Source organism: Anas acuta, chromosome 3, assembly GCF_963932015.1.
Source record: "Anas acuta chromosome 3, bAnaAcu1.1, whole genome shotgun sequence".
NCBI lineage: Eukaryota > Metazoa > Chordata > Aves > Anseriformes > Anatidae > Anas > Anas acuta.
In genome coordinates, this window is record NC_088981.1 from 102,613,455 (window position 1) to 102,626,526 (window position 13,072).

Here is a 13,072-nt window from a genome sequence, read left to right on the forward strand (position 1 = left end):
CTTGCACTCAGACTGCCCCAATCCTGGAAGAAATGATAACAGGAGAGCGGGTTTGTGCTGCTCATCACCGCATTCAGCATACGAGACCCAGGAGTGGATCCGAAGTGTCCTGCCCATCAGGCCCGGGGCTAGCTCAGGGTCACCAACGCCTTTGGTGAGGACATTTCTCACCTTTCCTTCCAGCATCGCCAAATTTAGTCATGTTCAGCAACTTCAGCATCCAGATGGGATGATGAATGCCATGAATCAACCCCAGGATGTTATCGTCTCAGCCCGTAAAGCTCTCGGTCTGTGTTTGGACTAGGGCTGGGATGATGCATGTGGAAATTGGGTCCATGCTGTGAACAAACCCCCGCCTTTGTAATTCAAGTCTGAGATGCATTCATTCTGTTAAAAAGAAAAAAAACAACACAACACACGATTGATAATACCCCTTTCAAAGTTAATGAAACTCTCACAGAAAGGATTTTGGAAATATATTACTCTACTCCAGAAATTACTGTCCTGGCAATTTGCTACAGTCTAAGGTCGCCTTTTTATTCTTCCTTGTCGCTAGGATATTCTCTCATATTCAAAACCCCAAGTCATCGCTTTTATTAACATGTGAAGGAAAGGCCCGAACTGACCAATTGTGCAACCAAACCTTGATTAATATCACGTCTCCATCAGAGATGAAACCAACCATTCTGTGTGTAAGGCACAGATGAGTGGATTTTACCTCAGCAAGGACAGCTCACCTAATCAAGGCTACCTCCTTCACTGATTCTGCTCAAAAATTGGGAAGACATCAGCCTCTCATGCACTGTAGTTCAAACCCTCCCTCCCACCGACTGAAAACTTGCATTGAGAAATGCAAAACTGTCTTAAAAAGCTGGGAAGTGCTGGCTACAGAGGTCTGTGATGGATCTAGACGTACTGGCACGTGCCATGCCGTCACTGAACACTGCATGGCCTGAGCATCTACCTCCAGGCCTGCTACGTGCTCCAGCTGCTGCCTGGGCTTCTGTTCCATTTGGGGTCCTTTGGGGTTTTGTGTCTTAGTGTGATACGGTTTTAAAAGATGTAGCCATAATCTCGTTTCCCCAGAGGAACCCTATCTCTGAGTAGGATGATGACCTCTGGGAAGCTTTTATGAGAGGAGGCTGGAAGAATTTGTTGTGTTGATTTTAATAAAGGTTAAGAGGAGATTTGATGTCTCAAAAGGAGGGAAAACATGGGTGGAGAACTGTTATTTAAATGGAAAACAAACGTGTCCAAAATGGGCATAGATGAATTTAGACTGGGAATTAGGAAATTTGGGATTTTCATGAGGTTATGGAATGACTTTTCTGCACGGAGGGCAGGAAGCCCAGCTGCTTTGAAAGAGGAACATGATCAACCTATAAAAGTGCCTATGTGGTGTAGCCACCAGAGACAGCAGGAGACTGAACTCCAAGAGCTTTCCAATTCTTTGTTTCTATTTAATGTTTCTTTTAATGCTTATTCCATGTATACTTTAATGCACAGCTTACTGCACAGCACCACCCTCCATTGAAGAAAAAATATTAATTTCCATTAAAGCGTTTCAGGAATGCTCTCATCCTGCTAAACATTAACGACTTTATCTGTGTAATACCATTATGAAATGGGTGGCATTGTCTTCTTTTATGTCCAGGAAATTAAAAATATCAACACTCCTTGGTGCCTCTGTGGAGAAATATAAGGCTTTCTCTTCCAGAGTGTTAAACATTAAATCAAGGACCTTCATTTCTCCTTTCTGCTGCTCGACAAGCACTGAACGTCCACCTCCCATTGACTTCAGGTTCACCTACTGATGTGCAGCATCTTGGCAGCTCGCTCTGCAAATTACCCAGTTGGGGTGGGGGAGCAATATGAGGAATGTATACAGTGCAAATTCCTGAGACTTACGTGTGAACTTTAGGATGGAGTCAGAACCCAGTTTTCCAAAGGTTCAGTTGTTTGCCATAACTATAAGACTGTTTGTAGTTGTTTTTTGTCATATTTGCAAAGGCTTTGTGTTCTGGCAGTTACAGGGCTTCTTGTTTGTCCCCTTGCTACTTTATGTCCTCTTCTTTGCCCAATTACTTGTCTTCTAATTTGCACTGCTATCCTTTTTGGTATCTTGCCTTCTGCTCAGCTCCTGCCCATTCTTCCCCCATCCTATTATTCCTATTATTCTTTCCTAATATTTTTTCCCTAGCTGTATTCCTTGCCCTTCTGTTCTTTTCTCAAATTTCAATAAAGCTTGTAGGCAGAAAAGAGGGCTTTCCTCGAGCATTTAGTAGTCTTATATGAGAACCGGAGGATGGAGTCTTAGGAAAATTTTGCTGGCAATTTTTAAGATATTACCTGAGAATATTGAAATTGAATTTTCTCTTTAGGTTTACTGTATTTGGGTAGTTTTCCTTGAAACCAGCAAAAGACACAACCTGAAACAGGCCAACTTCTTGGTGAGTTTAAAGGAGCCACTTTAGTGGTTGTATATGTCGGAGTTCTTCAATTAAATGGTTAAAAAGTTTATTAGCATGGGCAAAATTGGAATTTCCTCTGATTTTCTCTGTGAGAAAAAAATCTAAACCATTTTATCTAAAGCATGAAAAGCATTCTAAGTGTGTCCATGCAGAGTGAGCTCTATTTAAGCTTGCAGAGAGGAACTAACATGATGGTCACAACTTTTCCAGATCCAGTAAGACATTGCTTAGATTTATTTATATCGCACATGGTTGGGGGACTTCAGAATAAAGGAATAAGGAGAAGACCTGCTGTGCACTATTGTATTTTGTGTTCATATTGCAAAGATGCTGCATAAGTGCTCTTCTGCTTAAATTAAAAATAAAGGGTCACCCCTGTAGGAGGTTAACGCATCACGTCCAGTAAGTAACGAATAAATGTGAGCTAGTGGGATCAAGCTCTTTAGACCTTATTCAGCACGACTCGATATTGTATCTGTACTGTGCTGTGAGGAAGGCCACAGGACTTATTAAATTTTGAAAATACTTGCATGGCTTGTTCATTACTGGGATAAACTAACTGTTTCAGGACAAGCCCTTAAAAGAAGTTGTTGAATATGTAGCTTATAATGGGTGCAGAGTTTATGCAAACTGTGTTCTGGTGGGAGAAGAGAAATCGAGGCATGTTTAGGTGAGGAAGGTGAGTGTCGGTGTGGGAGGCTGGTATTGAATTTCAATTTTGCTGCTGAGTGCCATTTGTCTGGCTTAGCTTGCTGCATGAAGTGTGTCTGTGCTGGGAGTCGTTTGGGCTTTGCTGCTGAAGGATGATATTGATGAATCCTGGTGTCTGCTGTAGGGATAAATGCTGCTGTAGTTGATAGACCGAAGCAGTTATTGATCATGGTTGGTAGCAAAATCTCAGCATTTGACACTTTCTTTTTTCATACCAGTGCAGTCGTTAATGTTAAATTCCATTTCTCTCCCTGGGGGTGAAATAGCTATCACGTTATCGCATACAGCAGTGTTCCTCTTCGTTCTGTCCTTCTGCGTCGTGTGGTGCTAAAGATTGGAAAAAGCTCTGGGGAGTACAGCCAGACCTCTTTTATCTGGGTGAGCTGCCTACCTCTCTGCCTCTCCCTTCCCTTCCCTTCCCTTCCCTTCCCTTCCCTTCCCTTCCCTTCCCTTCCCTTCCCTTCCCTTCCCTTCCCTTCCCTTCCCTTCCCTTCCCTTCCCTTCCCTTCCCTTCCCTTCCCTTCCCTTCCCTTCCCTTCCCTTCCCTTCCCTTCCCTTCCCTTCCCTTCCCTTCCCTTCCCTTCCCTTCCCTTCCCTTCCCTTCCCTTCCCTTCCCCTTGTGAAGTGGCTGCAAGGCCCCAGGGCCTCCCTGTGCTGCAATTGCCAGGAGAGGCTCGTGGAAGGAGTCCCACGGGGATTCCTCTCCAGGAACACCACACATGGGTCTAGTTAGACACAAAGCGTGTGCACATCTCCCTTGGGCCTCTCTTTTTTTTTTTTTTCCGTGGCTGTGTCCCATCAGCTGTGACTTGCAAACAGTAGGACAGAGCAGCCAGCTGGGGTGAATGATGCCCATGCAAGTTGAGGTGTGTCTTTTTTTTTTTTTTTTAATGGAAATGAAACAAATAGTCTCTTAATGGCTTTTGTTTGGTTAAATGCCAAAACACAATAAAGGGCCCACTTTTGCATGAACAAACAGGAGGAGCAAACGTGACCGAGACTGCCAAGGAAATTTTGTCCTCCTGAAGCTTCTCCTATGGGGAGGTAGCAGTAGGGCCCCAAGAATTAAGATAAATGCAGCTAATTTCCCTTTAATGGTGATTTGATTATACTTTCATTACAAGTAACTAGTTCCCTTTTCTAATTATATAGCTTGCTTTTATCCAAGAAAAATTACCCAGCCTATGGGAGCGGACCATCAAAGTCACTCATCTGTGAGCAGTTCGTTGTGGTGCTGGGAGACTGCGAGTTTTGGAAAACGTCTGCATTGCACGAGGTACGTAAAGATTGCTAGCTCTTGGGCTGTTTGGCCACGGCAGATGAGGAAGCAGGCAGCTGGAATGGATGTGCACGGCGAAAAAGGGGCAGAGAGCACGAACCCTGCACACATTTAGCACATCTTTGAAGGAGAGAGGAGGAAGAAGAGGGGAAGGGGGCGCTGAGGAATGAGACAGAAATGCCTGAGGGTGTGCTGCTACTTGGGAAGATTCATCAGCTGGTGGTTTAGTAAGCTCAGCGAGAGCTCTGTTTGACCTCTGTACTTCTGGCTTTTTATCCCCATCTCTTCCTCCCCCGGCAGCTGCCGTATAAGCAGGTTCTCCAGCGACGTGGTGTGACATCAGTCACCCAGATTGTACAGCTGGGGCTGGGCAGGGGGCACGGGGATGTGGTTGGGAGCATGGGGAGGTTGCGAGAGAGCCTCAGGTCCCGCGGGCAGCTTGCTGCTGGCCACCCTCATTAGTCTGCTTCACTAAACCTGTGTGCCTGTGATGAGCTAGGGATGCAGGCAAGCAAAGCTGGTGCAGAGAGGCAATACCTCTTACTGGATCAATGAACAGCTGGGAAAATAGACAAGCATTTGGTCTGAAAGCATCCATTCCCTGTGTAAGTGAAATCCATTCCTTTGCTCCATGCTGTATAACACTAAGGCTGGTGGATACTTGAAGGTCAGGTGTTCGTCTGTACTGGAACCATGCATTTATTTCATTTTATGATTCCAGTACAGACAAACAAACCAACTGGTAGGGAAATCATGAACAATTATACCCGTACAATTAGGTACCCTGGGGTAATTCCCCATGTGACAACTGTGCTAGAAAGAGAGGCACTTTTATTCTGAAGCAGTGCCTGCTAAGGGAGCACTAGCAGCAGAACTATAATTATCCGATCATTCCCAGTGTTGGCAAACCAAAAGAACGAAGGAAGTAAGGGAGAGGACAGAAAAGACAGGAATGCAAAGAAGGCAGACAAGTGGTTAACCAGTGATACCTGTGGGAAGATGCGGGGCAACCGTCCTGTCTCGTGTGAACTTCATTGGTCAAAATCAAGGCTGTAGAAAGAATCAGATAAGAACTTTGTTTCAGGGTAAGATTTTTTTTCTCAAACTCAGTTTTGAAGCATTCTTCTGTCAGCTTAATGTGGCCTAATGGGTACGTATTGAATTTTTCCTTATGGTTTGTAATGTGAAGATTCTCGGTTAGGAGTTTAATTAGGACTCGGTGCTGCCTTCCTTGTACAAAGATCTGAAATCTGAGGACTATGAAAAACGTATTAGGTCCCTACCTAGCTATGATTATCTGCCTGATCAACAACAAGGATTTATATATGGAATGAAATTATCCTTCAGGGGCAGAGGGGGATGGCATGCATATACGCATACATTTATCCATATTTTAGGCTGAAATGCTCCTTGACAAGCCCAGAACAGGACACTACATATGCATCCTTACTAACTGAATGCACTGCAGTGGTTAGCATACAACGTCTTCTCTTTACTGAAATATTTTATCCCTGGCACATGCCATAATTATAAGCAAGCTGCTTAATGATGGCCTGTGCTCATGCAAACTGTACCACTTAACTACTTGCATTAATATTGTAGGAAGCCTCAGATGCACGGGATGAGCAGCCATGGAGCTACAAGCAAGAAAAAAGCTCGACTAGTGGAAGAAGTATCTAGGCAATGAGTCGCCTCCTACATTAGTGGGATGAGCTTCCCTCCGGGAACTTTTGCCTTCTGGAGAAACCTAAATGAGAGAGATACTCCACTGCCCCACACCCTTCTTCTCTTCATGCACTGCTGCTGCTAAAGAGACTGTCAAGCTTCCTGTTGAGATAAAGAGCTATGCTTACAATGTGTAGCCCCAAACCAGCGAGATAACACACTGCCGTTTGCTGTGTTAGGCAATGCCATTTCTGTAGCGGGGTGGTATTTCTGAATGGGGAGATTCAAACGGGGAACTGATCTGTGGGTGAGCGTGTGAGGAGTTTAGTCTGAGGGTTCGAGATGTTCCTGATGGTAAAGAGCAATATTGGGAGTTTTCAGATCATTTTCCACGTACTTAACCACTAGAGACTTTCAAATAGAATACACGACTATAACTAAATTCCAGTATTTATTTCATTGTCATAATTGAAGGGAAAGCTTTAGTATAAAAGATGATGCTAAATGTACAAAATATTCCATAAATCTCTGTTTTTCTGATGTCGTAGATTGCCACCTTTCTTAGCTATTTTATTTAAAACTTTTCAGGTTCCCATCATGCTATTTTTTATTTCATTGGGTTATTTAGATGTAAAGTGATTTTTTTTAATTATCTCCAACACAAGAAATTTCTCAAAGTCAAAGTTTTATTGATCAGTAATTTTCCAGCAGCCCCTCCTTACGTTTCAGCAGATAACTCTGGACCAGGGCCAGCTGTTGTTTCCTGGCCTCAGCCCAATTTTTTCCCTGAAAATGAATACCCAAAACGTTCATCGTTCCCATACCATGGAATCAATGTGCATAATACAGAAAAAATGTCAGGCTTTATAATGCGATGCAGAAAATTAAACTCTAGTTACTATTCGTGAGTAGGTTTTCCTTCTTAGAATGCATAATTTAAAAAATATGTTGTGGCTGCTATTGTGGCTGTCACACTATCCCATACTGGAATCTGTGTCAGAATTATAAAAAACTGCTATATGAGAAGAGAACCTGGGCAGATATTTTCCTAGAACATGTCAGAAGCAAACTTTTTGTGAACAAATGAATAAAATTAATCCTTCTCAAGGCAACAGTCAATTTGTCCTTCTTCAGAACCACAAAAACCTGTGGCTTACACACATTGTTGCCCCAAATATATTGTGCCCAATGTGCCAAATGCATAATTTTCTTGTTTCTCTTAGATAGAAAATGGCAATCAACCATACCTGTCAAGCCTGGAAGGCCTTTCAGCGTGAAATGTTCTTAGTTGCTGGGACATCGCACAAAATATGATGTAGTTGGTGTACTAATAAGCTTTCTCTTTAGACCAGCACCTTGTTGTGTTCAGGTTTTTGAACTGTAAGGTAGTTATACCATTCTAGATTGCTCATCTTGATTCCAAATATTGTTGCAAGAAAATGGTCCTTTTGTAAAGAAAGTTGACTGGATTTAAAATTCTTTAGGATTGGTGGTAGCTGCCCAGGTAAGATTTAGGCGTGGTGGTGGCAAACAGTCCACAGAGCAGTAATGTGAAATGGCAATGACTTATCTGACCAGCAGTTGTTTAAAATTAATTGGTTCTCCAGTTTTATGATAAGTTTACAAGGGAGTTAAGAACCCCTTTTGGAATCTTGTGGGAAAAAAAATAATAATCATGCAGTAATTAAAACTACTTCATCAAAGCTTTACTGAACACGTATTTATTCTCACAGGTTAATAGAAGGATGTATCCTGGAAACGTCAAGTCTGTTTTCCAAGATCTTGTTAGGACATTTCCCAGAAATTTTGAGATAGGTTCCTCTGTTGTGGGTGTAGCTCCATGTTCCTACAATTTTAAGCATAGTGGCCCGAGAGGACAATTCTCATCCCACTGCACCTCTGTAGGTGTCTTTTCCAGGATCCTTTAGCTGCAATATGAAACAAATTGAAATAGGATGAACATAAGCCAAAGTCTAGAAATATGAGAGTGTTTGGATAAATATTCATTATGGCTGAAGTTTACTCCTAATGGACCAATGCAAAGACTGTGTACTAATTAAGTGCAGGTTAAGTTCACGCAGGAGGCACCTAAGTGGTGATCAGGCCCTCACTGTAGTCTGTACATAGGGCTGATTTTTATACTGTCCAAACATCATTTGTCAGAGGGCTGACTTCTACAGATTTTCTCCTTTTACATCATTCATACTTTCATTTCGTACATTTTCCAGGTGGAGACGAATATGCTGTGTTGCTGATGCAATTGGCTTTATTATTATTCTTGGCACACAGCAGCTTAATTGGTTTGAAGAAACAGTAGTTGCAGGGCCTGATAAGTAGGATGATTGTCATCAGGAGTCGTTTAGTGCTTCGCTATCACAGAACAACCTCCCTGTGACTCACACTAGAAGGAGAAGGCCAGATTTTCATGTGGCGTACAGCAGAAGAAAATGTTGCCTGTTGTGAATGCGTGTGTCTTTTGTGTTTAATTAATTGCTTTAAGATTTTTCTTACCCACTGTAAGTTTTGTATAATCCCATTCAGTCCAACTTTGCATTTGAAATTCTTCTGTTATGCCCCTCTGGACACTTTCTGTTTGACATGTATCTCTGTGATGGGAAGATTGGAACAGGACACCAATCGCAAGGTGAGACTATATTGATTTAGGCAGTGGTTTAATGCTTTCAGTTATTTTTTCTCTGTCCAATACTTTCTCATACTTTGTCAGCTCTTTAGAGTGTTTCTGGACACTGTGCAAATGTTCTCATTTTGCTGACCACATCAATACTCCAATGATTTCTTCCAAAGCTGTACTTCATAACATGGAGTATCCTCCTTTGCCGTGTGTGCGTTGTCCACTCAAACAGCAGTTGTTAGACCTGCATGCAGTTTTTCACAACCTTATCTCAGGCTTCTGTTTTGACTGTCAAATAACATTGTGTCACTTGTAAATTCGCCCTGCTCGCTCCCTTTTCCAGATCATTAGTCAAGACACTGAGCAGTAGTCTGCATCTTCGGTCACTGTGCAGTTAATCTTTGGCCTCAGTTAAAGTAAAGCATGTTCTCCCAGCTTTTTGCCTACACCAGTGACAATGGCAAAAACTGATAGGGCAGCTAAGAAATCTTCTTGTCCCTGTGGGCCATAGCATTGGTTGAAATTTGAACCCGTTTGGATAAAAGATTATGCTGCGAGCAGCCGTGGTGGCCTCAGAATCTCCCTTGGTGGGTGTTTCCTCTGTTATACAGAGCCATGCAGTAGTTGTTGCCCATAATCTACCCACCAAATTGCCACCAGTTGGCAGCTGAATTCTTGGATGGGAGGTGAAATGTGGGCTAAGGCCATGGGTGCATGTTCTGCTCTCTAAAATGGGCTCAATCCTGACTGGTGCACTGAGGATTGTACACAGTCGACCAGGTTGCACCGGGATCAATGTAAGGCTTTCTATGCCTTTTTTTTTTTTTCTCTCATCAATCTTTCTAGTTATTAACAGAAAGGGTATTTCCGCACATAGCTTGTCATCACTGCGGTTCATTCGACAAGCCTGGGGTAGTACGAAAGTCCCACAACCCCTGGAAACTCAGCTCTCTTCTTTGTTGGCAATGCGATATTCCCAGGGCTTCCACCTAGGATGACTAAATCCTGGCACCTCTTCCATTCCCAAATGATTGCCTGGCCCCTACTCAGCAAGGGGCTTTCCACAGGTCTCGTGCTGCTGAAATATTGATGCTGCTTCATTGCAAAAGAGCTGCTTAATGCCCATGTTTAAGTGTGAGAGCCTCATGTGAGATGTCCCCTGCTTTCACTCGTGTCGTCCCTCGGATGCTCAGAGGCGGCTCGTGGAAGGAGTGGGTTGGGCTGGGAGGGAAGAGAGGTGTGAGCAGATGGAGAAAAATGGGATCGGATATCAGAATGCCAGGGTGGGATTCCCAGCTGAGAAATCTGAACAAAAAGAAGCGTTTCATTAGCTGGAAATAGATGGTTATGTCTAGTCCAATTTGGCAGGGGAGATCTGCTTTTCGACACTTTGCTAAGGCAGCTTCTGAGGGAGCCACTCCTGCCGGCCTCTCTCTCCTCTCAGGTTTGCCTTTAATTACAAACCGTAGAGGTGGGTGCCTTTGGGGAGGCAGTACGAGGGATGTTGGAAGGCTCTGTGCTTGCTCGCAACACCAAGTCCTGTGCACACATCAAGTCAGGAGCCTGCCTGGTTGGCACCTTCTGCTTCAAACACTGTGAGTGAACCTTGCGATCCACCCAAGCTGCCTGCACAAGCCTAGCCTAAGCCCCCTCCTATAAGCGAGCCTATTTGGACCTCCCTCCTTCACCAAGGCAGCCTCAGCACCTGTTAATCCCTAAATACACGACTTTATACTCCAGGATCTTTGGTTTTATCCTGCCTGTGTTACTTTCTAGCCCACTCGTATAAAAACCTGCTCTTCCTCTGCATTGTGAGCCTTTGAATCTTGTGATACGCTCTGGTTTCATTAGCATGTTTTCATTTTCTTCTGCCAAGGTCGTTAATGAAAGTATTAAATAAGATCTGTTCCAAGGTCCCAGGCTTGAAGAAGCCCTAATTGGTTGTGCAGGGTCTGTTTTGTAGATAAACAAAGGACGCAGCACAGATCCTCATGGGAGCCAATCAGCCTAATCCCGGTGACTTCTGGAGAGTTATTCTGGTTATTTGGGGGATTCTGCTTCATTTCAGTCTTTTTCCTGCACACAGATAGCAAAATAGCCCCTTGTCCTATGTCCCGGGTAGCTTTATAAGGACAACGAGACGATTTGGAAGAAGCCGTGGTTAGATGGCTAACACCAATGTGGAGGTAGAGGCAAGACAAAAATGCCAGTGTCTGACTGCCGCGTGCATTTTGCAGCCACTTTGTGAGGCCAAAAAAATAGAGAGGGTCTTGTGCGGTTGTGGGAAGAGGCAGGGGATGCACCAGCTGAGAGCCCTGAATAGCGATATAAGGAGGCCTCACAGAGAGGCTGTGTGCTCTCAGGGGCACAGAGTCAGAAACGTATTGTGCTCCTGGGGTGACTCAAACAGCCACTTGTGAAAAATAGATATGCCTTTGTACAAAGCATTAGTCAAGCTTATTGCATGGCTTCTTGTGTGTGGGGTACCATTATCATGATTCATGTGGACGTTTTACCTTATTTTACGTGCAAAATTAATCGCACTTTCTGTGGAAAGGACAGACATTTTCAGTGATCTTTGTAATAAATAACACGGAGTACATTGAGCTAAACATTGAGCAAAAACTAGCATTAAGCATTTCAAAGCTGTTAGGAATATTAAAGGCAATGGGCTCCAGGGGGCTTGTCTGCCCCTCCGTGATCCCCAAAAGCTGATGGGCTGTACTGTACCAGCCCTTCTCCTTCCCTGTTCTGTCTCTTTTTATTATCCTGATGCTCTGGGGAAACAAAAAGAAGAACAAGAAGTTACTTTCCAGATCATAGAGATTACCCCTGTGCAGTTTTCCTTTTCCTTTTCTTCAGGTTTGCATCTCCATTCTCACAGAGACTTTACAGACCTAAACAAATCCAAAGTTACGAGGGTTTCATTTTCCCAAGTATTTGCTGGTCCCCTGGGCCTGCCGTACAAAGGCAGTGCCTTGCTCTTCTGATAAAGCAAAGAGAAATTTATTAAACACAGCTTAGATTGTTAGTTATCCAGGGAAGGAGCAGGAGGCTTGAGGGCTGTTAGCTGGAGAGATATTTTGGGGTATGTGTGTGTGTATCTCCGTTAGGAAGGTTGATGGCTGCTTTAATACGGGGTAGCAAAGTGCAAAAAGAGGCAAATTAGTAAGCGGGCACCTCTAGGGCTGTCCTCAGTTTGAAGGAAGGCCCTGTCAAGCATGTTGCCAGCAGGCAAAATCAAATTTTAAAAGTGGAAAAAAATACATTCTAGTCCCCCAAAATCGTGCCCCCAGACTAGACACAAGCAGCCCTCCACCCAGCGCGAGCAGCGCAGTCTCTGTGCTGTTGGAGAGCACCACGTTTGGCATAAGTTCATGCAATTCCAGCAGGTCAGCATGAAGCACACTGCAAAATGACAGGAAAGCTGCAAAGAATTCCCTATAGCAACTCTCAGAATTGCTTTATTTTGGCAAGTGTCCGCACAGGCTGAGCTCGGCAATTTCCCTCATCGTAATAATTGATGCTGGCTCGAAGCTGGGGCATTAATTTAACTGTAAGCCAGCAATGTGTCTCTGGAAGGTTTTCTTCCCCTTGTTCAGTAAGCAGTGTGAGAATAAAAGAGCTTTTCCTTCCAACTGATGTGGTTTTCTTTTGCTGTCTCTAGCCTTCGGCCAGCAGGGCGAGGAGGTGATTGTCCCCCTCTGCTCTGCTCTTGGGAGACCCCACCTGGAGCCCTGGGTTCAGCTCTGGGGCCCCCAGCACAAGAAGGATGTGGAGCTGTTGGAGCAAGTCCAGAGGAGGCCACGGGGATGATCAAAGGGCTGGAGCACCTCTCCTATAAGAGGCTGAGGGAGTTGGAGTTGTTTTGCTTGGAGAAGGCTTTGTAGGCCTTGAACATTTGCTGTGTAATGTGTTCTGTGAGATCTTCTGATCCTTTCCCCAGTCTGTGAGGTGGAGTGATGCTCCAACGGGGATTCAGAGAGAGAACCTGAGCTGTCAGGTCTTTGGGAATAATGTGCAGTAGCAGGACACGTTGATAGAATCGTAGGATGGTTGGGGTAGGCCTCACGAGGGCAGAGCAGAGGGGCACAATTGCCTCCCATGACCTGCTGGCCACCCCTCTGTTGATGCAGCCCAGTTTGGCTTCTGGGCCGCAAGCACACACTGCTGGCTCATGTCAAGCTTCTCATCCACTTCTCCAGCCTGTCCAGATCCCTTTGTATGGCACCCCTTCCTTCTGTTATATGTACCGCCCCACTCAGCTTGGAGTTACCTGCAACCTTGCTGAGGGTGCACTCGATCCCACTGTCC

The 13,072-nt window shown here is 44.4% G+C and overlaps 1 long non-coding RNA gene across 2 annotated transcripts; it reads left to right on the forward strand.

The window, feature by feature from the left end:
- The first annotated feature begins 1 nt into the window (after position 1).
- LOC137854738 (uncharacterized) lies at positions 2-9,373 on the forward strand. 2 transcript variants are annotated; one of them, XR_011095366.1, is made up of 4 exons: positions 2-2,450; positions 3,449-3,560; positions 4,335-4,458; positions 6,064-9,373. It is a non-coding gene; the product is annotated as an uncharacterized lncRNA (long non-coding RNA). The 2 variants fall into 2 exon arrangements; XR_011095365.1 differs by lacking the exon at positions 2-2,450 and adding an exon at positions 2,663-3,150.
- Positions 9,374-13,072: the final 3,699 nt, after the last annotated feature.